Consider the following 24,308-nt stretch of genomic DNA (forward strand, 5'->3'; position numbering starts at 1 on the left):
GAGCTCCTGAAGGACACTGCCGCTCTCACCGCGCGCAACCCCCCTCACAAGCCAGCCCTCCTGCGGAAACGTGTGAATTCCGCGGGATACTGTACCGGCCAGGTTCGGGACAAGGCGCACAGTGAAACATAATTTTGAAAGGACTGAAATATTAAATGATGAAAATAATGTCTAATAAAAACCTGTGGAAAAATATACATAATTGTATTTGTTGTATTTCGGCGGAGGGATATGCCACACCCGGCCGGATCCTACCGCCGATGTAGCACTCGTTGCCTGGCGTTTGCCTCGTTGCACGAACTACACTTTGTTGCGCGCACGAGCGCGTTCGGTGCACACTCCTTTTCGAGACGTTGATGAGGCATAGCGGTCTATGCGACATAGAGGAGCATTGGCGATCGGCGTCAACTGTCAACCTAAGCTTAACATTATTTCATTATAACTTAATATAATTCAGGAGCATAAAAATAGTTTTTGCAGGTCGCATTTCACTCTGAATATTTTTTATCAAATCCCCTCTGAAGTTAATTCGCTATATTTAATTTTTTATAAATAATGTAAAGCATTCAATTGTACAACAATTTTGCAAAGGTTATTTTTACAAGCCGTGTGTTTGGTTTGCTATTTAGTGGCTTTTTAAAATGGTGAACTCTGCTTTTATTTAAAACTTAATTAAATAATATATAGTTAGCACTCATTACTCGAAACACCGTACAAATTTAGGTGACGATGGTCTCGTAATTATTCTCTCTTTGGTTCTGTGCTGTCAGCTGTTTTTAATTCGATTGTAAATATTTTTAATATTATCTTTGTCGCGTCAAGTGATGGCTATTTTGCGTGTAACACGTAAGTGTGTATTTCAAAATTCCTGTAGTGGAGATTTGCCTGGACAAGGTCATGAAAGGCAGCAGCTGGCAAATATGGTTGTATGGGTGGGCAGTACGGGGGTCAGTATGTGGGGGGGTGGGCAGTACGAGGGGGGGGGCAGTACGGTGGGGGGGCAGTACGGTGGGGGGGGCAGTACGGTGGGGGGGGGGGGCAGTACGGGGGGGGGGGGCAGTACGGGGGGGGGGGGGGGGCAGTACAAACAAGGGTGGAGGAGTTTCTGGAAGACTGATTTGACCATTGGAGGGTAGGCATCGATGTACAGGAACTGTGGAGTGATTTTGAAAACGTGGTGGGAGATGCTCAAGAGCAATATGTACCTAAAAGAAGGATAAATATGAGTGGTGACCTACCCTATTATGGAGGGGAAATTCGGAAACTAAAGAGGAAGGGTAGAATGGTATATGCGTTGGGGAAAAAGGAGGGAAAGAAGACAGTAACAGAGGAGCTGAATGGAATAGGAAAGCAACTGAATTAGAGATAAAGAAGGTAAATATGTAGTTGGGCGGTATTTGCGAAAAAAAATGTTAAAAATCCGAAAATACTTTTATTCTATGCTCTTTAACTTCCTCTTTTCATTAAAAGTGGCGGAGGTAAGAAATTCCAAATACTTTAGGAGATATCGAATTTTTAAATTTCATCATATGTAGTTGAGCGGTATTTGCGAAAAATAATGTTAAAAATCCGAAAATACCTTTATTAGATGCTCTTCAACTTCCTCTTTTCATTAAAAGCGGCGGGGATAAGAAATTCCAAATACTTTAGGAGATATAGAATTTTTTAATTTCATCACAATTATACCAGTGCATTCATGTGGCTTTCACTATTGTTTCTTGTTTACGAGTAGCTATTTTTTTATTGGATAATGATGTCACGTGATTGTTCGTGATAGGCCAGAATTCAAATGAACCAATACGTGATTATTTAGTTCATTTATTGTTTAAAACGGTGTTTAATTACCGTCTCCAACTTAGGCGAGTTTTTAACGTTTCGGTAAATATTTACTTGGGCGGTATTTCCGAAAAAAAATGTTAAAAATCCGAAAATACCTGTATTTAATGCTCTTCAACTTCCTCTTTTCATTAAAAGCGGCGGAGATTAGAAATTCCAAATACTTTAGGAGATATCGAATTTTTAAATTTCTTCATATGTAGTTGAGCGGTATTTGCGAAAAAAAATGTTAAAAATCCGAAAATACCTTTATTATATGCTCTTCAACTTCCTCTTTTCATTAAAAGCGGCGGAGATTAGAAATTCCAAATACTTTAGGAGATATCGAATTTTTAAATTTCAGCACAAAACCAGCGCATTCCTGTGGCGTGCGTGCACCATTGTTTCTTGTTTACGTACGAGTATCTGTTTTTTTATTGGATAATGATGTCACGTGATTGTTCGTGATAGGCCAGAATTCAAATGAACTAATACGTGATTATTTAGTTCAATTATTGTTTAAAACGGTGTTTAATTACCGCCTCCAACTTAGGTGAGTTTTTAACGTTTCTAATTTTAAAGTCTTATTTGTTATTTTGATATTGTTGCGCAAGTAATAAGTAACAAAAAAATTTACGTGAGTTGTTACTGTACATCCTTTGTTACGGGTTTGTTAGGTAAGGTCAGTTACATTTGAAATAATTTAAAACTAAAGAATAATTAAAATTAATTCACATTATTTTTAATATCACCTTAGTTTGAAAGTATTTATAATGTAACTGACCTGACCTAATCGACCATTTTAGTTTACTGTTCACCCTCTGTCCGGGTTTGTTTGGTCAGGTCAGTTACATTATAAATATTTTAAAACTAAACAGCCATTAAAATTAATTCACAAAATAATTTTTAATGTTGGCTTAGTTTGAAAGTATTAATAATGTAACTGACCTGACCTAATCAACCATTTTATTAATTACGCATTCACGATTCACGTATTCACGAACACACGGCAAAATAACAAAAATGGCGCCGCTCGAATGGTTCCACAGGTCTTGTATTGCAAAATTAAAAAATTCGATATCTCCTAAAGTATTTGGAATTTCTTATCTCCGCCGCTTTTAATGAAAAGAGGAAGTTGAAGAGCATATGATAAAGGTATTTTCGGATTTTTAACATTTTTTTTGCAAATACCGCTCAACTACATATGATGAAATTTAAAAATTCGATATCTCCTAAAGTATTTGGAATATCTTACCTCCGCCACTTTTAATGAAAAGAGGAAGTTGAAGAGCATAAAATAAAGGTATTTTCGGATTTTTAACATTTTTTTTTCGGAAATACCGCCCAAGTAAATATTTACCAACGTTTCTAATTTTAAAGTTTTATTTGTTATTGTTGCGCAAGTAATAAGTAACAAAAAAAATTTACGTGAGTTGTTACTGTTCATCCTTTGTCCCGGCTATTTAGGTCAGGTCAGTTACATTATAAATACTTTAAAACTAAAGAACCCTTGAAATTAATTCTTATTATTTTTAATGTACGCTTAGTTTCAAAGTATTTATAATGTAACTTACCTGACCTAATCGACCATTTTCATTAATTAGGCATTCACAAACACATGGCAATAAAAAAATGTGACGGTTGATTGATTACACAGGTCTTGTATAGCAAAATAAGAACGGCGATATCTCCTAAAGTATTTGGAATCTATTAAAGGTATTTTCGGATTTTTAACATTTTTTTTCGCAAATACCACTCAACTACATATTTACCATAAAGAATGCGAAGTAGGCCTATCTCGGGGACCTGATCGTACAGGGGAGCAAAGGCAACTGGCAGAAGCTATATGGGTTTGTTAGGGAACACGAAGGGCACAGGGATAGGGGTACCTATTCTGAGGAATCAGGAAGGTGAAATTGCAGAGGAATCCAAGGAAAAGGCAAACATGTTGGCCACGCAGTACATGTCAGTGTTCGAGAAGGGAAAACAGTGGGAAAGGAAACATGCTGAGCAAAGTACAGGGCGACACGAGAAACGGCTGGAGATCAGGAAGGAAGAAATTGAGAAAGTAGTGAAAAGGTTAGACAGTAGGAAAGCCATAGGCAAGGATGGCATAGGGAATGGGATGATAAAGCTGGGGGGCAAGCCATGGTGAAGTACCTGGAGTTGTTATTCAATAAATCGCTGCAGGAGGGAAAATAGCCGCCAGAATGGAAGGAGGCGGTGGTGGTACCTATACACAAGAAGGGGGTTAGCAAAGAGGAACCAGCCAGCAATAGACCAGTTAGCATCACGTCGGCAGTAGGTAAGGTAATGGAGAGGTTAGTGCACAGGCATGTAGTAGGGGAACTGGACAAAAGGCAGTGGATTGACAGGAGACAGCATGGATTTTGGAGGGGATATTCATGTGAAACTCAGCTGGTGGGCCTGTTGGAAGAGCTGGTGGAGGGGGTAGACAAAGGTCTGCAGATTGATGCTTGTTTCATCGATTTCGAAAAGGCATTTGATAAAGTTCTTCATGAGAAAATGATGAAAAAAGTGGAGGGGGCTATAAGTGACAGGTGGTTGGTGGGTTGGATTGGTGACTTCCTAAGCAACAGGACACAGAGGGTACGTGTGGAGGAGGAGATGTCGGAGAAAGGAAGGGTTACTTCAGGGGTGCCGCAGAGCAGTTTGCTCGGCCCACTGCTCTTCACTTAATTATATACGATATAGGTGAGGAGATAAAAGGGCATATCAGGCTATTTGCAGACGACTGCATAGTATACATGGAGGCTGAGAGGAATGGGCTACAGGATAATATGAAAAGGCTGTAAGAGTGGGTGGAAAATAATGGCATGAAAATAAATGTGGGTAAGACAAAAGTGGTCAGGTTTACCGGGAAGAGGAAGATTGACAGGAGGTAATATCGCTGGAGGGGAGACGTGACAAGTGAGGCCACAAGTTATAAATATCTAGGGGTGGTGCTGCAAGGTAACCTGTGGTGGGGGGAGCAGGTAGACAAGGTAGTCAAGAAGAGTAAACAGACCCTGGGCATGCTGGGACGAGTGCTCAGGGGTGGAAGCAGCATCTTGTGTGATAAGGCCTATAAAACTATGGTCCGCCCCATGCTGTAGTATGCCGCAGCAGTGTGGGACCCATACACGGCAGTACTTGAGAGGGAGCTGGAGGGGGTGTAGAGGAGAGCAGCTAGAAGGGGGAGTGTAGTACCACAGAGATGATGATAGGAATGAGATGGGAAACCTTAAAGTATAGAAGACAGAAGGTGAGATTGGTCAAGATGTACCAGGTGCTGAGTGGAGTGGGAGGATGGGGAGAGCTGGGGAGACGAGTCAAAATGGGAATGCCTAGAAGTAGGAAGGAAAATACTAGGAAGGTTTTCAAAGAGAGGAGGAGAACAGAAAGGGGAAAAAATGTGATGGTCGTGAGGACGGTAGGGGAATGGAATAGGCTGGAGGAGGAGTGTGTGTTGGCTGGGAGTGTGGATCAGTTCAGAAGAAGAGTGCGGGGAAGTAGGGAGAATGCTTGCCACTGGGCACTTCTGTACCCAATTGCATCTATATAATAATAATAATGTAAATAACTGTAACAAAACTTGTTTCAGTGTTTCTACATTTATCATGAAGTCATCTGCTGCCTTTGAATCAACTACGGCGCAAAAAATTGAAAATAATTTGCAAAATTAGATCCTGAAGGATCCTTTCGATGTAATATTTTCGGACCCTGTAGCAGCATTAATTTGTAACCCATCTTGGGAAATATTAAGAGCATATATCGTCTATAAAATATGCTCTTTTGATTACTGAGTGGAGAATAACGCCAAGGTACGAACCTACTTTTGCATCCATTTGCAATGACTTACGTCGTTTATAGTAAAATTTTATTATGCCCTAAATCCTGAGTAGAAATAAGAATCACTATTGAAAATTTAGTAATATCTAAGTGTAGCTGCTCTTTAAAAAAAATTACAAAAATAGTGTTAACGTATACTACTAGTTTTGTTTAACGATTCCCCTTATTCAGCATATTTTAATTCACATGGAATACCACGAAAAAACTGTAAACTCAATAGTGGGTAGGACTGAAGACCAGAAAAACTTTCCAGAAAAGCTCCTACACTAGCAAATGGTAAATTCCTGGTATTAATAGTACTTCCCACTATTGAGTCATTCTTGTGTCAACAATGCAATTAAAGTCATAAACAAACAATATGAACAACTAAGTATGAATTTTTCATATGTGCAACTTGTTGATGTTGGCAGTCTAAATAGAGAACTGCATACTGTCCATGGCATGCATTGTAATAGTAAAGGTAAAGCATTTATTGCTAAAAAAATTTGTGAATTATTAGGTAGTAACATTGATCAAAGCAGAAGTAAAGGAGCAAAACCCACTTTCTTAGACAAATGGCTGGTCAGGAAGGGAAATGATATTGTACATAAGGAAGTGTCCAAATATGAGAAGGCTGTGAGTAAAGAGACAGTGCTTGATAAATGGGTTATAAAGAAAAAGGTGAATGTAAATGAAAGAAATTTTTTATTGTAAACTCCAGCAAAGCCAATAGCTGTACTTCTAGAAGTAGATATCATGAAGTTATAAAGCCTACTCAAGATGTAAAACATATAACTCTAAATGATAAAAAAAAATAAACATTTACAGTATTACATCAAAATATGCGTAGCTTAAAAAATAAAAAAGTATTACTTGAAAATGTTATTAAAATAAACCATCCAGATATTATCTGCTTAACAGAGCACTGGTTGAAAAAAGATGAGATATTAAATTGTCAATTTATAAACTATGCGCTAGCTTCTCAATACTCTAGAAACACAGCTAGTGGTGGAGGTGTGTGTATATATGTGAAGAATAATTTAACTTTCAAAGAAATTAGTGTAGACAACATATGTCAAGAAAAAATTATTGAAGTATGCTGTGTTACAATACCAAATTTAAACTTCTGTATAATTGTTGTGTATAGATCACCTATCAGTTCAAATGTAGGACAGTTTTTTAAGTCACTTGACAAGTTGTTAATGAAGACAAATAAGTTAAAAAACTATTTGATTTTATGTGGAGACTTTAATCTAGACTTTAATGGAGGCACTAATTTAACTAAACAATTTAAAAATACTCTACATAAATTTAACTTACACTATACCATTAGAGACCCAACAAGAATAACTTGTACTAGTAAAAAAATACTTGATAATATCATAACAAATATAGATACAAATTTATATTTTTCCTTCAATTGTGTAACTGCAATCTCAGACCATGATGCCCAAGTGATAAAGGTGGATAAACCAAAGCAAGGAGTTTATTATCACGTTTTAGCAAAAGTAGAACAGAAAAGAATATTTAGCAAGGAAAATATAACTCTTTTTAATTCACTATTAAGTGATGAGACATGGTTTGATGTGTATACACAGTTTGATCCAAATATAGCTTGGAATAAATTCTCAAATATTTTCTTTTTACTTTTTAATAATGTATTCCCTTAACAATTGGTAAGAGAGAACATAACAAAAACAAATAAATGGATGACTAAAGGATTGCAAATCTCATACAATAAACTAAAGACTCTTCATAGAAAAAATATCTACAAACAGTGACTTATTAAAGTTATTTACAAAGAAATATGAGAAAATTTACCATAAACTTATATTGGAAGCTAAAAAACAGTACAATAGTAAAAAGCTACTGTTTTCCTCTAATAAAAATAAAGATATGTGGAAATTAATCAATAAGGAAACTAAACAAAGATTAATACATAAAAATGTAACTATAAATGTGGATGGCATGGAAATTCGTAATGGTAACCAAATAGCTAATAAATTTAATAATTTTTTTATTACCATACCAAATAAATTAATAAAAGGAGTGAAGACCCCTGATAATCAGCAAAAATTATGTGAAGAATTAAATTTAGAAATGAGGAATACAAATTCCTTATATTTCACCCCAATAACAGAAAAAGATATTTTAGAGACTATTGCAAAATTAAAAAACAAAAACTCTTATGGTCTTGACGAAATACCAACCTCACTACTAAAAAAGTGTTCTCATTTTATAAAACTTCCTTTGACATATATATTCAATCTGTGCTTAACTGAAGGTGTTTTCCGAGACAGACTTAAATGGACAAAAATAATTCCTGTATATAAAAAAGGTGCAATAACTGATATGAACAATTACAGACCAATAGCACTTCTATCATCTTTTTCAAAAATATTTGAAAAATAATCTCAAAACAACTTATATTATATCTAGATAAAAATAACATTTTATCTCAGAGTCAATTTGGGTTCCAAAAAGGTAAATCTACAGAACAAGCAGTTTACAAATTCATAGGAAATATTTTAAAAGCTGTTGATAAGAAAAACCATATTATGGGCATATTTGCAGATCTTTCCAAAGCATTTGACTGTGTGGACCACTATTTACTATTAAAAAAACTTGAGAGTTATGGCATAAAAGATAAACATTTAAAATTATTTAAATCATATCTACAAGATCCGAAACAAGTAACATTAATACGTCAATGTGATGATAAAGGTACATATACAAATGCTATATCAAAACCTATGACTATTTCAATAGGAGTACCGCAAGGCTCGATCTTAGGTCCCATATTATTTATAATTTTTATAAATGATCTTTCTACATCAGTAATAAATGGAGACGCTATCATGTTTGCAGATGACACAAATATATTAGCAATAGCAGAAAATAAAAAAGAACTAATAACTAAAGTAAATTCTATACTAGAGGAAGCAAATAATTGGTTTATAAAAAATAAACTAGTACTAAATTTATCAAAATCCACTATATTACAATTTACACGAGTAAATAGTCTAGCCAGTAAACATGATTTTGCTACTGTAAATGGTAAACAAATTAACATGACAGACCATATTAAATTTTTAGGGCTACAGATAGATAAAAATTTAAATTGGCATATACATATAAATGCCATATACAAAAAATTGTGTTCAATGTGCTATGTTATACATACTATCAAAAAAATCTGCTCTTTAGAAGTTGTAATGGCATTATACTTTGCAAATGTACAGTCTATATTAACATATGGAATTATTTTTTGGGGAAACGCATCACTATTCAAAAAAGTGTTTAAAATTCAAAAAAAGATAATTAGAATAATAAATGGTAAGACACAAAGGACTCACTGCAAACCATTGTTTAAACAATTAAATATTATGACTTTTCCTTGCCTGTACATTTTTCATACTATACTTTACACAATACGTAACTCCACAGTAATATCAAATAGTAATATACACAGTTATCAAACTAGAAATAGATGTGATTTACATTTAATCACACATAGAACAAAACTATTTTCACAAGGACCCTACTACAGTAGTATCAAACTAATTAATAAATTACCAACTGAAATTAACGAAATTGTCCATTTAAATAGGTTTAAACAAGAACTAAAGAAATATTTGGTAAAAAAATCCTTTTATTCAGTTGAAGAATACCTTAGGGTATAAGCATATTAATATGTTGGTTTTTGTATTTCAGCAAGTATGGTGGTTAGGATGTATCAGCAACCTAAATAATATTGCCAAGACATAGATTGTAGTATCCAGGAGTGTGGTTATGTTTTGTATTTAAGATTTGTGTTTGTCTATATGTTTAAATTTTTTGTTTGTATTTTGTATATTGACAACTCCCTTCTAGTATGTACTGGAGAAAACAGGAGGCAACCAAATAATAAATAAATAAATAAATAGGTATCCCGTATGAATTTTAAAATTCCACTTAAGGGCGCCGTCTGGCTAGAGAGTAAACGCGTGATCGCGTACATAGCATGTCGTTCTTGCTCGGAGCTGAGTGGCGACATTCGAAACTACTCTTATCTCCTCCTCACTGCCCCACCCCACTAGTACCCACCCTCCTCCCCACGCCGACACTGCTGGCCAGATAAGAGCCGCCCTGCCGCCTCGCCATGTTAGTCCAGGAAATATGTATATGAAAAAAACATGGACAAATTGCAAGAAAAGGTTTTTTTTTTACATCAAAATTCGCAGAAAAATTCGTAGAATAACATATCCAAAATCCACCGAAATCCACTTTCTTTTGGTAACCGTTTTTCCGGGTTTTGTCCCGGAAAAACACGAAAAAAAAAAAAATAATAACTCAAAACCGGTGCATCTGACGACAAAATCTGTAGAGACAAAAATTAAAGGAAATCAACTTTCCCATAACATATCCAAAGTTCAAGAAAATCCGCTTATAACTTCTGCTTCGTTTCCGGGATTAGTCCCGGAAAAAATATTAAAAATGAAATAAATCGAAAATTGTGCACTTTACAGCATAATGGTTTAGGAAAAAGATAAAGTAAACAATGTTTTTCATGTTTTTTTTATATAATATGTTAGAATTTCACACAGATCAACATTTCATTGGTTTTTTTTTTGTTTCCCAGGAAATGTCCCGGAAAAAAGTTATAAAAAGAAAAAAAAACGGAAACCGTGCACCGTACTTCAAAATAAATCGTGAATTAAATTAAGGGCAAAAAAGTTGCATTATATAATTGAACTTTATCAAAATTTGCTTAAAATTTATGTACTATTGTCCTGGTATAGTTACTATTTATACGATTGAATTCCCATTCCCTTGTACTGAGTGAATGAAAACGCAACTGCGATTAAATATGTCAATGACGGAGGATATTTACTTTATCAGTTACCTTGGCCCCATACTGCAATTTACAACGAGATCGCTCAGCTGTACGTTTCATCTTGAAAAATTATGGATTAGCAACTACTGTATTTTATGGATATGGAAAAACTCACAGTACTAAAGACACAGCACATATGAGAAGAACAAGAGGTAATGCATCACCTGTAGTTTAATGCACAGGAGAAATGCAACTATCACTCCGTAAAGATATGTTTCTTTTGAACGAGCGAAATAAAGGACAATTTTTAAGGTTATTAGCAATACATTTACGCGAAGCAGAATGTCCTGTTGTCAAAGCACCAGGTGATGCAGATATTTACATTGTCCAAGAAGCTCTAAAATGTGCAAAAGAACAGTTGACAACAGTTATAGGAACAGACACAGATTTACTTGTCCTTTTACTCTACTACTTTGATCCACAATCACACAACTGTTTGTGTTTACAAGTGAACAAAGGCAGAAGAAAACATATCACATTAAGGAGCTAAAGCTGAAGCTCGGTGATGAAATTTGTAGTAATATTCTTTTCTGCCATGCGTTCATGGGATGTGACACAACATTACACATCTATGGTATAGGAAAGGGGAAAATATTGGATCTGATCCAGAATGACAGTGCCTTCAGGCAACTTGCGAAAGTATTTTCAGATAGTATTCCCAGTGTATCAAAAGAAGACATTGTAAAATCGGGAGAACAGCTGCTAGTACGCCTGTACAATGGGTCGAGAAGTGACACACTCGACACTTTGCGTTTTAAAGTGTTTAGTGAGAAAGCAGCTACTAGTTCCAAATGTGTACAACCAGAACAGTTACCTCCAACTAGTGCTTCAGCTCGTTTCCATTTCTTAAGGGTTTTCTATCAGATACAAGAATGGAAGGGAACTAAGATGAATCCAGAAGAATGGGGATGGAGAAAATGTGGCCACCTTCTCTTGCCAATTTCGACAGACAAGTCAACAGCTCCGGAATGCCTTTTGAAGGTAATCAGGTTCACTTGCAAGGAAGATGGTTGCGGTGAATCCAGCTGAAGTTGTAGGAAACACGGCATCTCATGTTCTTCGGTTTATGGAAACTGTCATGGATCAACCTGTAAAAACCGGCGTGAATTACCTCCCGAGGAATGCAATTACTGTGACGGCTTTTAAGGTAGGGTGTTCCTACATATCCATGCATGTTTATTCAGTATTGTGTGTTGCAGAGTGCATCCCAATGTGTGTATATTTTTCTATTTCTTCTTGAAACAGGTCACTGGAAATCTTGTGTAAATTTAATTGTATGGTATGTTTTGTGAGAATGGACGTGTCGAATTTATCTTTCAAACGATAAGCAGTTGAAATGAGTCTGATTTTTTTTCTGGAAAATAATTAAGGTAGATTTCAAAAACGTTTTAACACATCACTAACTGAAAAAGGAATATAATTTAAGTGACTTTAAAATATATTATGGAAAATGAATATAGTTCGGATCTGACATAATTTGACATGGGATACAATTCTTTCTGTTATTTAGCCTAAATATTCAATACTTTTTCCGTGGCCGATCACAAAATAAATTCTATTTACCAGATTTCAGTGAATTTAGGATTTAGTATAGGAAATCTTGTGTGCTTCTGTTTGTCCCACTGAAACTTTTTCAATACGATGTTCCGTTTTCGTTTTATTGAATTTTTAAAGATTTTCCAGGACGAGTCACAAAAAAAAACTCTATATATATATATATATATGAGCCGATTTTGGTGAATTGAAATTATATTTAATACAAAAAAAAGTCTTTAATTTTAGTCACGGCTTTCTTTGACGTACGATACGTTTTCGTTTTGTATTTTTTTTTTTTTTTTTTTCAGGAAATGTTCTGGAAAACCAAAAACCTATTTTGTGTTGATTTTTGTGTATTTGTAATATATTATGAAAATCGTTGTGTACTTTAACTTTGTCATGAAACATTTTGCTATAAAATGCGCCATTTTCAATTTATTTCAATATTTTAGGTTTTTCCGGGACGAATTCCAGAAAACAAAATAGTATTTATTAGTGGACTTTTGTACATTTTTGATATGTTATGGTAAATTTGGCTCTCTTTAATTTTAGTGTCTATACTTTTCTTCGTAGAACGCACCGTTTTCCAGTTATTAATTTATTCCGCATTTTTCCGGGACAAATCCCGGAAAAAAACGTTACAAAAATAAAGTGTATTTCGGTGGATTTTGGACATGATATTCTACGAATTTTTCTGCAAATTTTGATAAAATAAAACCTTTTCTTACAATTTGTCCATAAACCGACCCCTTTTTCTCATAAAATGCCTGGACTATGTGTCTGAATATTTCTGCGTCCTTTAGTTTACCGTAGCCGGCGTGCCAATTGCATATATGTTTAGAGTGTAGCGATATAGCAAATACTTATTTTAGTGGTTGATATTAACGTGTTAACAATAAGTTATTGTGTATATGTCACACAGACAAATGTGACTGCATACGTAAAAAAATAATTCTGTCTGAATTACTGACTTAGAAATACATGTCTGGACACTACTTTATATTGATGGTTGATTACAATGTGATGTTTTCCCGGTTATTCGCAAAACTACTTGAAAACCTCTATGGTGCCAGCAGTACAGTCACGCTGTGAATGACCATTTTAATTTACATATATTTAATACCAAAAATGTTTAACTTTTGAACTTTTTTCTTAATTTTTATCTATATATATTTTTTTAAATTTTGATCGGTTACTAAATTAACAGCATTTCTGCACCAAGGGCGTGGGCAGTTTTATTCAGTCTCAAGGGTGTCATAAGTACGTAGGCAAACAGGCAAATTTCCAGACTAAAATCAGTAGTAGCGATATTTTAAATACAAATAATTTAAAAGGCACACATTTTTACTAACGGCTGTTACATTATGAGTTTTTATAATGGATTTTTTTTTAAGTTTAAGAATGTTTGGTATGAAATAAAAAGTAGATAAGTTTTAAAAAAGTTTGATAACAAATGAAACGAATCTAAATCATCAAAGAAAAATATTTATTCAATAATATTAAATCTTCAAGTAACAAAATAAAAATATACCTTACAGCAAAAAACATTTTCTTCAAGGCAGCTGCAAAATAAATTTTTGTCATTCAACTTTCTTCATAAGCACTGCACTACACAGTTTTTCCAGTATGACAAATTGAGTAAACGAAATCCATCCCTCTCGGCACAGACTACAGGTTTAGGTACATTTCGAAGTACCTATCACTTCATGAAATGTTCAAAAAACTTATATAAACTTCTGAAACATTTTAAGCATCCTGTACGTTCTACAATATTCAAAATTGATCGAATGAACACTGTCTTATTCCATGGCCCAAAACTATTTTAAAAGATTTAGTTCAATTCATCCAGGACTGAATAACATAGAACGTAAAGTGGTCACAAAAAAATTGCTCTGGATCATTGTTAATGATAATATGAAGATAGTAAAAAATAAATTTCAACATATTTGATAGGAACTATAAAACTTTTTTCAACCTCTATTATAACTGTAAATAGTTTGTCGTAGCAACAATTGTTTCAGCCAAAGTTTTTGGGTAATGTTTAGGAGTTTTGCATAAATTATTTCATTTTTGATAGTATATCAACTAAAAAGTTAATGATTTTTTTTGTCTTTTACCGTTTTTATTCCCACGGCTTGGAGTAATGGCTGGTTACATAATATTTTACTTCATATAAACGTTCTTGTCAATATATAGAAAGTAAAATAAAAATATGAATGACTTTGACAGTGTAGGTAGGTACAGAAGTTTTGTTTAGTTCTTTTTATCTCCACATGAGGGTTTTTTTTCAACTTCTTGCGGTCTAATCAATAATTATTTGGACCAAAGTTTTAGATAAAAAATAAAAATATACATTTAACATTAATTGTTATATAATTAATTTTTTAAGGGTTTTACCATAAATAATAACGTATTTAATATTGTACATAGTATGGGAATTGAGTTTTTTTATATTTCTACCCTTGCTATTTACAACCCCTTGAGCAATCGTTTGGCTTATCAAAAATTGTTTCAGACAAAAAATTGTGTTAAAAATTATAACATTTACAAACAATACTAACAGATTTGATGATGTGTCTACTAAGGAAGTTACGAACTTTTCTGTCCTCAAACTCATGTTTTTTCCGACCCTTGCATTTATGGTTGGTCGTATCAAAAAAAAAATGTATTCAAAGGTTTTTGGTATTACTCCTACGAGTTATAATACGTTCAAACGATGCAGTATTTGTCATACTATGGGATTTAAAGCGATTGTTACGTTAATCAAAACCTTCCCCATTTTACCACTTTGGTGGGATTATTCCCATTAAAGAATTCAACCAAAATTTTATTACTACATTTTATTTACCAGTTTGGAAATGATTTGTGCACAATTAAGGCAGTATCGTGTCCATAAATTGTATATGTATATACACACAAACGTTTGATTTCACGATGGCTTCGGTATCTATAGAACATTAAACAAAAATTATCTTAAAATTTTCCTGCAGTCGCACTTTGGAAACGGCTTCAATAACAATAGGTAGTCTTTCTTCGAAATATACCTAAGAATCAACAAACCAAACAAAATAGAAGAAGAAAATAATGCATAGAGATAACCCACAAAATAAAATAGTTTTTAAATATAGAACTGTGTTAAAGATTAATTAAATTTTTGAATGTATTTACATACAATCCCAAAATAAACATTTTTTCCAACAATGTTCACACCTTTAAGTACTTTCTTATTTATGCAGATACCAATTTTACATGTTCTGTTTGAAATCACCTTCTGCATTCAGTTTTCTCAAACTCACCACACACATATGCACGAGCACATTTAAACTGGTTTTCTTGTTAAACATAATTTCCCAATCAGAATGACACTTGGCATATTACCTGTATAAATACTAGTCCTATAAAAAGTACATTGTAAAACCCAATATTTAAGTTGAAATAAAACCGCCGTGTTTTCTAAATATCTTCATTGAAGGACTACATCATGACACGTTAGTTTTACTGGCAGTAATGAATTCATGTAGAACTGTATAAGTTTTTCTTCCATTAAACTTTTACAGAAATGGTCATCTTTTGTGATTTTCTGAAAAAGCATTCCTTTTGGAGTCCAAATGACAAAAAGGCATAATTGTAACATGGAGTTGTCCCTGAATTTGGTACATGTACATATGACCAATCTTGAGATGCATTTTTCCATCCTTCAATTCACAAAAATGAATTTTTTTCTCTCCAGAATTACCGCTTCAGGAAGCATAGTCTTGGCAGTTGCATTTGATTTCAATGATGCCATCACTACCAATGAGCCCATCAGGCGATGCTGCTAGAAATTGTATATTTTCGTCAATGAAAAGTCCTGAAGGAATTATGACTAAGCCCACCTCCTGTTCCAGCTGAGTGACTGCATGAGGTTCGTTCTCAATTCCATATTTAGTTGCTTTGTTTCCAGAGAAGGTTGAATATAAAATAGATTGAACTGTTTTAGAGCGCGGTGTTGTTTCTCTCATTTGACATATTTTTCCGAAATTTGAAGCCGTCAGACGCTTTGCTCTTTCACATTTCCAAAAGATACAGTGCCTTTGTCCAGTGGTTGATGACTGGATATCCTGAATTTTTTTGCTGTCACACTGCAGTCCTCTCAAAAATTCTTCTTTTTTCTTTTCGTATTCTTCAGGATTCATGTCTGGTATCTGAGAAACATTGCCATAATGTGAGTCTTCTGAAAAGTTAATTTTCTTCTTAGTATTCTTTGTGGGGTTTTCCAAGCGCCTCTTTTCTTCTTTTTTTTTAGTAGAAATTTTTTTTTTTTCTTTTAAATATTTTTTTTGAATATTCACCAGGACTGTGATTTGTGAATTTTTTGTGAATTTCGGCTTGTTCGTTACCATCTGCATTGCACGAAATAACGGAAAGTTCACTTCTGGTAAGGTATCCACCACGGAAGAAAAGTTGACTCTTTTACCACTAACAAACTTTGCAACTATATTATTAAAAGACTCAGCTCTATTTGTTGTCATGTTTTTCAAGAAACTTTCTGCATGATGAACTACCACATTATTTTCTGACATTATTTCATCCCACATGCCCATACTTTTCATACTTGGAACTATATTCTCTTCTGTGCGTCTAGAACCATCACAATAGTATTCTCGTTCACTGCACTTTGAATGGTCCCCGAATACATGAAATGGTCCATTGTGAATATCACTCCGTAATTCCTTTACACGTTCTTGTTCAGTTATTCCTCCGACAGGGGAAAGAGGAGGAGAAGGGCCACTATCGCCCTGAGCAGTCAAGGACTCGCCCCCCCCCCCCCCCCCCTCGCCCCCGACTACACGTCACGCCTCCGCGGCGGGAGAGATAGCAGCCGGCTGCCGGTACAGCTACAGAGGGAGCCACGAGGTGGCTAGCAGTTTCGCCCGTGCATGCGTTTACCTTTATTAGTGCCTCAGAAGATTTTCCGCGGTGACATGCCTGTTTAAATGCAGGAATCAATGCAAGAAGGTACAGGGCGCGTCTGACTGGTGAGTTCCTTAAATTCTGACGGTTTTTACTGCACAAAAAAATAGGTTGAAAAGAGCCATTTTCGTGATATTGGCGGGGTCGCAAAAGTGTTAAGGTGGGTATGTGACAACTTAAATCCACCAGACCGACGTCGAATGTTCTTTTTACTCCTTTCCTGCCCAAACAAAAATTGAAAATCTCAAGTTCTTTCTAAAGGAGAGATATAGAGGTAAATGTCTACAGTGGCTTCCTTCCATCATCCAGACGGCGCCCTTAAGGCGTAATGAAGGACCATCAGTAGTTTATGGAAAGAAAAATTTTTTTATTACACTTTTTTTTTCAGAAGAGCAGAGCACCTACACGGAAATTTTAATTTTTTTGGATAAAATTCTAGTGTCGTGGCTATTTCCTAAATATAATTATAAATTCTGAACATATTTTTTTCTAATACTAAAGATGTTTTTCCATTTATCCTGAAAACATAGTTTCTAAATTCCTAGTGGTTTCTAAAAGATTTCCATTTATAGGTTACATTAGGTAGCCTGTGCAGAGGCAGAGATGCGGTTACCACTATTGTGCTTTAGCAAAGCAACTTGATCCTATGGTTCTTGATATATAAGTTTGTGTATATTTTGTATTAGTATTTTGTGACAGTAAATAACAATTACAAAAAATATGTTTTTTATGTATGCTTCAAGCCGCCTATGTATTTAAGTCACTACTGTACGTCCAATCCCAGGCGTCAAGCTTTGACAGGGATATTTTTTATCATTATGGATTTGCGAAGTGCTGACTTGTTAAGTGCAATAACATGTAACTTGACTTAAAAAGGAATTATCATATTGTGTACCAAATGTACAGTAGCACGTAACAAGTTGATACTCTGTGCCTCCATGCTGCTAAAAAACAACCATGTCAAGGGTTGAGCTTGGGTTTGGATGCACATCAGGAACTCACGTTCCTGGACGGCCCGTGGCCAAACATGAAACAAGTACCATATTGTTACGATATATTAAAATGAAATAATAATTGTTGTGGGAAAACTACTGGGTTCGTAAATGGATAGCCTAATTAAAAATTTTACTACACAGGTTTATTGATTGCCAATATTTACATCACTAATGAATTATCTTCTAAAAATGCCTAATAATCAATTACACTTAAAAATGTTTATTCCCCAGTCACTCGGTTTTTACACACCGCACAACTCGCTGGGCAGCACCTCTGGCGCAACTCTCGCTGCAGCATCCCTTGTGGTTCTCCGTCGCTGAACTCCATCGCCGCTCTCTGCCACCGCCGACACACTTCCCTTCGCAGAGGTTCCACTCAATACTTCGCTTGAAACTTCGCTCGGGACTCTCGCCGCACCCGTGGCACTCTCGCCAACCAATGTATCGCCGAGAAATTCGTTTTCCGAGGAACTACTTGCCCAGGAACTTCGCCGCACCCGCGGCACTATCGCCCCAGAACTCCACCGCACTCGCGGCACTATCGCCTGGTCTATCGCACAGGAACTGAACTAACAACTCAACTGAACTGTGAGGCCGGTGTCCTGGGCTTATATAGGCCCAGGCGCCACTTCTAGAAGTCGCGAGCACTGCTGGGCCTGTCGCGTCATCCCGCACCGACCCTACGCCAGAAATCTTGAGACACGCATCGGTGGCTCGCGTGGCGAACCGCGGAACTCCCCAGCTGTCAGGTATCAGATAATGGCGCAGATTCTGTGCGCTGCACGGGGAGTGGAGGGCAGGAGAGAGGGAAAGCGGCGACCGTTGTAATCAACCAGGCACCGCCAAGTAAACATTGTCACCGGCGAAGCACAGGCCACGCTGGTAGAGGGACAGATTCTCCCTTTGCCCAGGCAATACCACATCGAGAGCCGTGACCCGGAGAACAAGGGAGCCAGTCTCGAAGATCGAGTCAGGGGCCCTGTTCCGATCGTCGAAGTGCTAGGCACTACCGCCGTGGTCATTCGGCTTTCGACGGTACGGACGGTGAAATATCACCGGGACGCAGTTAGGCTGGTGGCCAAGGAAGGGGACTACCACCTGTTAGATGACGGACACGAACCCGCAACTCCAAGGAGCGGAAACCTGCCGGTCGGGGAGGGCCCAGCCACGTCAACCCCCAGGAAAGATGCTGACCTAGAGTTCCGGAAATAGGGTCGCCTATCCGAGCGACAGCGGACGCATTCCAGCCGATACAACTGAATGCAGAACAGGCGAACCATACAATGCACTTCTGAGGTTTTCCGCAGGACGCAGGGACGGAGGGACAAGGGCGGATCTCGAACCCGTCCCCATAACCTGGGAACCGGAGGACGTGCCGTCTTGCCCAGAGACACCCGACGAGGATGTACCTAGGTGGCCTCTTCACCTGTTACTGATAAATGCCACTTTTCGCGTGACTTTTGAAGAATCACTGGAATACGCCATTGATGACGCAGAAGCTACGTGGGGGGGGGGGGGGGAGGCACCCACCTCTGCACCCAGCTACAACTTACGGCCACGCCAGGTGGTGCCCGGCCCCGGTGTTGCAGGCTACAAGGGGCAAACCAGCAACAGCATGAGACATTCGGGGGCAGCGTGAACAAGGGCATAGCAGTGTCACATCGGGCTCCTTGGGGGTTGGGGGGGGGGGGGTCATTTGACGTAGACCGGGGCTACGCCCTCCCTAAGCCCGATGTGCCTCATGTCTCGCCCTTGCAGGCCCTCTCCTCCCACCACCACCCTCCATGACCCTGGAGTTTCCACCACCCGCAGTAGTGTATGTGTGTGCGTGTGTTGGCCCGCGCCCACCGGTGTGACGTCAGTGCTTTGCTCCTGAATGATGCCGAGCGAGGACGAACATTCCCGAGGCAGACTTTATTTTAATATTAAATTAGTTATGTAGTTCTATTGTTTTCAGCCAACAGGCTAATTTAATTAAGGGTTTATGTATGTTCATTCCTTTTCCGGTGGCACGCTTTATTTAAATACATGTTAACAGCCGTTGGCCGGATGTAAGTGGTTAAGTTTATTTTAATTAACATATCAGTGTCTTATGTGCGCATGGCCACGCGGGTAGAGAATTGAGGCTTGTGCGCTGCCTTCGAGAGCCTATCTTTTTGTGTTGTTGAATAAATAGCATGACCCCCACTGAGAGGTGATGTAATTACGTGTTTTTATTTATACTGGGGGAAACGGGCCTCGCTGCACACGGGCGATGTCACGGCCCTGAGAATAGAGTCGCTGGTCCACATGCCCGTAACACATGTGGTGGCCTCCTAGGTATAAAGCCAAGTACATATATCCGAAAATCTGGACCCACTTTGCGACAGTAACACAGTATCGTAATATTATATTTCTGGAAAGTATACAACTAAGCTCAGTTCACATGCCATGTGTGGTATCGTAGATATCCAGCAAGAAAATTTTAATGCATATCAGTGAAAAAAATTACTATTAGGGCCATGATGGAGGACTTCACACTGAATGTTTACCAAATGCCACATTTATGCATCATGCATTGGCTGAAGCTTTATTTATTTTGGTGCAAAAATGGATTGCAAATATGTTTTTGTATCTTTTTTGTAAGAAGAAAAGTGTGCTTTAAATGCTGTACAATTTCATGCCATGTAGACGAACCCCATAAATTTAAACACTGAGAAATAAATACAAAATCCTACAATATACATAGTGCTTAGTTTTAAATATAGTCCGTCTAACACTTAGATTGCAGTGTAGAGCAAGGGCACCAACTTACCAGCCCACACAGTTCAAGGACGTCCCATAAATGCCCATATGATATCTGCCACTGATATGACGAATGTCCAGTGTCCTTGCTATATCCACAAAGTAGACATTGGGATATCCTATGGTAGTTCCAATGACCACATTGTGGATATAGCCATCAAGGGTGCCCAAATGATTTTTTGTAAGGGGCCCTAGGCCTGAGGGTATAGAGTGTTTTTAATATTTTGGAAGACGAATGGTAACTTTTAAGTAGCCATGAAAAAGTTCCAGTTCCAACCCTGTTAAAAATTTTGCCCTGTTATTAAAATACTAGGCCACGGTACTCATACTCTATTAAAAAGAATAACAGGTTAAATTAACTACTTGTTACTACATATTTGGCAACACAAATGCAGGAGCGAAATTTAATACTTTAAACCACTTCTACATATTATCGAATTTAAAATAATTTTCTTGAAAGAAAAACACCTGATTACACTAATTTTTTTTTCTTTCTCTGAGGTGTGGGGGGAGGTATGTGCACCCTTGATAGCCAGGACATTCACGAAGGACATCACTAGGACATCCACAAAGGACGTCACCCAGATGTCTATAAGGGAATTTGCCTTATGTCCACAAAGGAATCTTCTATGAATTAAATTGGGTCTTGTGGAAACCCTGTTACTTGCTACCCACTGTTGTCCAATTGTCATCTTTCTGGAAGCAACTGGAGTCTTAAGATGGCATGACTTTCTTTTATTTGATTCTGGAGAAAATTCTAGTAGGTTTGTAGAAAAACAAATTTACTATACTTGACAACTGGTGCACTAAATTATTCTAAACACCAACAACTGCAATATTCTACACTATCAAAATGGTTTTATTCTGTATATTTCTGTACGGTTTGTAGCACATTTGTAACCATGAGGTAAATGAATGTTTATGGCTTATTATGAAAGAAATATTGAATGATGATAATATTTTGATAAATTAAGGCATCTTACTGTAAGTGAATAAAAAATGTTAATTGTACTTAGTTTCGGATGAGCATGTGTGAATTTGTGATGGTTCTGATCTTTCCTGCTAGCTATGGTCTGAACTACACATGCATAAAATACTTGTATAGTTTTAAAGTTATGCATAAAATACTTGTATAGTTTTAAAGTTTAATAGGAAATTTTCCTAGTTCAGAATATCAAAGTGAACAAATTGGATAAAATTTAGATGGTGGTTATATTGAAGGACTTAATATTTATTTTTTTTTACCAAAATGCACAATGGCACACATTACATGATAAAGCAAGTCTCTGATCTTCATAACACAAAACACAAAAATAAATTTACTTTTTCACAGTTCCAAGAAATAGTATGATTTTTAAACTTCCCGCTGTTGATGATAAAGGGAACCCGCAGTTACTTCGTAACTGGGTATGACTTAGAAATGCCTTGTTCCCAGGCATGTAAATTTACGTGGTAGAGAAAGCCGATACAGAAAACTGTGGTCAAAAAATACATGGTTAAATGGCAAACTGTCACCCGGTGCGACCAGTTGGTAATGCTGCAAACAATAACTGAACAACAACAACCTTCCTTTTCTTACTTCAGACCAATAAAGGTTTTTCAGAACCGAGAAAATTCATTGTTCCAATGCCCAAAACACATGTCTTGCTCTCTGGCTGACTGTAACAATCACGAACCTACAGGAGCATTGCATCAAAGTTCCTGAAACAATATTTATAAAAATTACTAAAAAAATTCAGAAATATAGCATAACTAGAATATTAAAATTATATTCTGACAAAAAGTTACACAGCTGCAATCAGTAGTTTTTACTTAAATTCTTAAAATGTGACATCGTCCGGGCCTGTGGCCCCTTAGAGTCTAATATGCCACCGCCCAAACACCACCACCCTCTATTCAAACCTCCCGCTAACGAGTGCACGCGCGTGTGTGTGAGTTGGTCGCCCGGCAAGAGGGCGCTGTAGAGCTAGTGTGCCGCACCCCTAAATGTAATTAAATATATCATTGTAAATTGTTTTGATTGTTTCCCGAGTGCGACGTGACGGCAGATCAGACGGGAGGGTTTTTATTTACTTTTATTTAGCGTAGTGTATTTAATTACAAGGACGCTTCCGGACATTCACGAAGCACACGGAAGGAAACCGAAGTCAGACACTATTTAAATATATCTATTAATAATTGTATTTTTTATTATCCTTTTTAATATTCAGTAAGTGTCAAGTAATTTTTAAGAGTGTTTATCCTGTTTACTTTAATAACCCGGGGCACGCAGTCTTACGAAGGATAACGGTAATTGTGTTCGGCGCGAAGGACGCCATGTTTCCTGCCGCGAGCCTTATCTCGCCCCATTCTCCTTCTTCAGCCGGCCGAGAGCGGACGCATCTGCAGACACCCTGAGGACATCACCGTTGTCTCACCGATAAGTAGCTCTGTAAAATTAACTAATCCAAATCACTTTCTTTTTCATCCTCGGGGCCTCTCTCGGTCGGTGGGGGCTGTTTAGTAATTAATTTTTATACTCTCAGGAGTGTTTACCACCTTCTTTCTACGTAAGGGCTTTAGGCGGCCACGTGTGTGGTCCGCCTCCTCAACTTATACCGATTCGTGCCTCGGGTGTTTTAGCTGTGTAAAGGGAGGATTGTAGAAGGACGTGTAACGTATCAATAAAACCAACTTAATTGAGCCACGTGTCTTTTGTGTTTGGAGGCCATGTGAGCCCTTAACCCAGTCAGCGGCGTGTGGAACGCCCTAAGAACCCACTGCGGTTATGTAGAAGCGTGCCCGACGCTGAGAGCGGGCTCGGTATAGGGACAGGTGTCAACATCGAGATCAGGAGGGCTAATATCTCGCCTCACACGGGCCACGTAATGCCCTGAATAAGAGTCTCTAGCCGGGTCCATGTGCCCTCTCACGTGGTGGCGCCCACTATTTCCACAACTAGTTCAAAATGTAACACCCGTAGGCCCTCAAATGTCTATCTCAATTAAAATAATAAAATATCAAAAACAATTCAGAAATATTAAAAATTCTAATGCACACGAAATTAAGGTCATTGTAACCTTGAACATTTACATCAGTAGACATTCATGAACTAACCCAATATATCATATTAATCTATTTGGAAAATATACTTAAATTGGGTATGAATAATAATGAATAACACACAAAATTATCATACTACAATATTACACATGAAGCACTATTAACTGTGGTATGGAATATCTAAACAAATAAAGAAACCATAAAATATGTAGTAAAATTATTTAATAACAATAATTATTTTTGTGCAATATCTTTTCAAGTGCCGACAAACAAAAATCAAATGTATTTAAATATAAAAATTATTTAATAAGTACAATTATTTATATTTCAATTTTGAAGACAATTGGATTTTAAACTAGCCTCCTTTTTAGGATTGAAAATGTCCAAAAATCACAATTATCTTTTTCTTCAGGATTTTCTGTACTTCCAAAGTCAAACTAAAATATATAACTTAAAATTTAAAACAAAATCTATTG

General features: G+C 36.8%; 1 long non-coding RNA gene across 1 annotated transcript; it reads left to right on the plus strand.

Annotated features, from left to right (window-relative positions):
- The first annotated feature begins 765 nt into the window (after positions 1 to 765).
- Positions 766 to 23,787, plus strand: LOC134529181 (uncharacterized). Its single transcript, XR_010074488.1, has 2 exons — positions 766 to 846; positions 18,238 to 23,787. It is a non-coding gene; the product is annotated as an uncharacterized LOC134529181 (long non-coding RNA).
- The last annotated feature ends 521 nt before the right edge of the window (positions 23,788 to 24,308 follow it).

Source organism: Bacillus rossius, chromosome 2, assembly GCF_032445375.1.
Source record: "Bacillus rossius redtenbacheri isolate Brsri chromosome 2, Brsri_v3, whole genome shotgun sequence".
Classification (NCBI taxonomy): Eukaryota; Metazoa; Arthropoda; class Insecta; order Phasmatodea; family Bacillidae; genus Bacillus; species Bacillus rossius.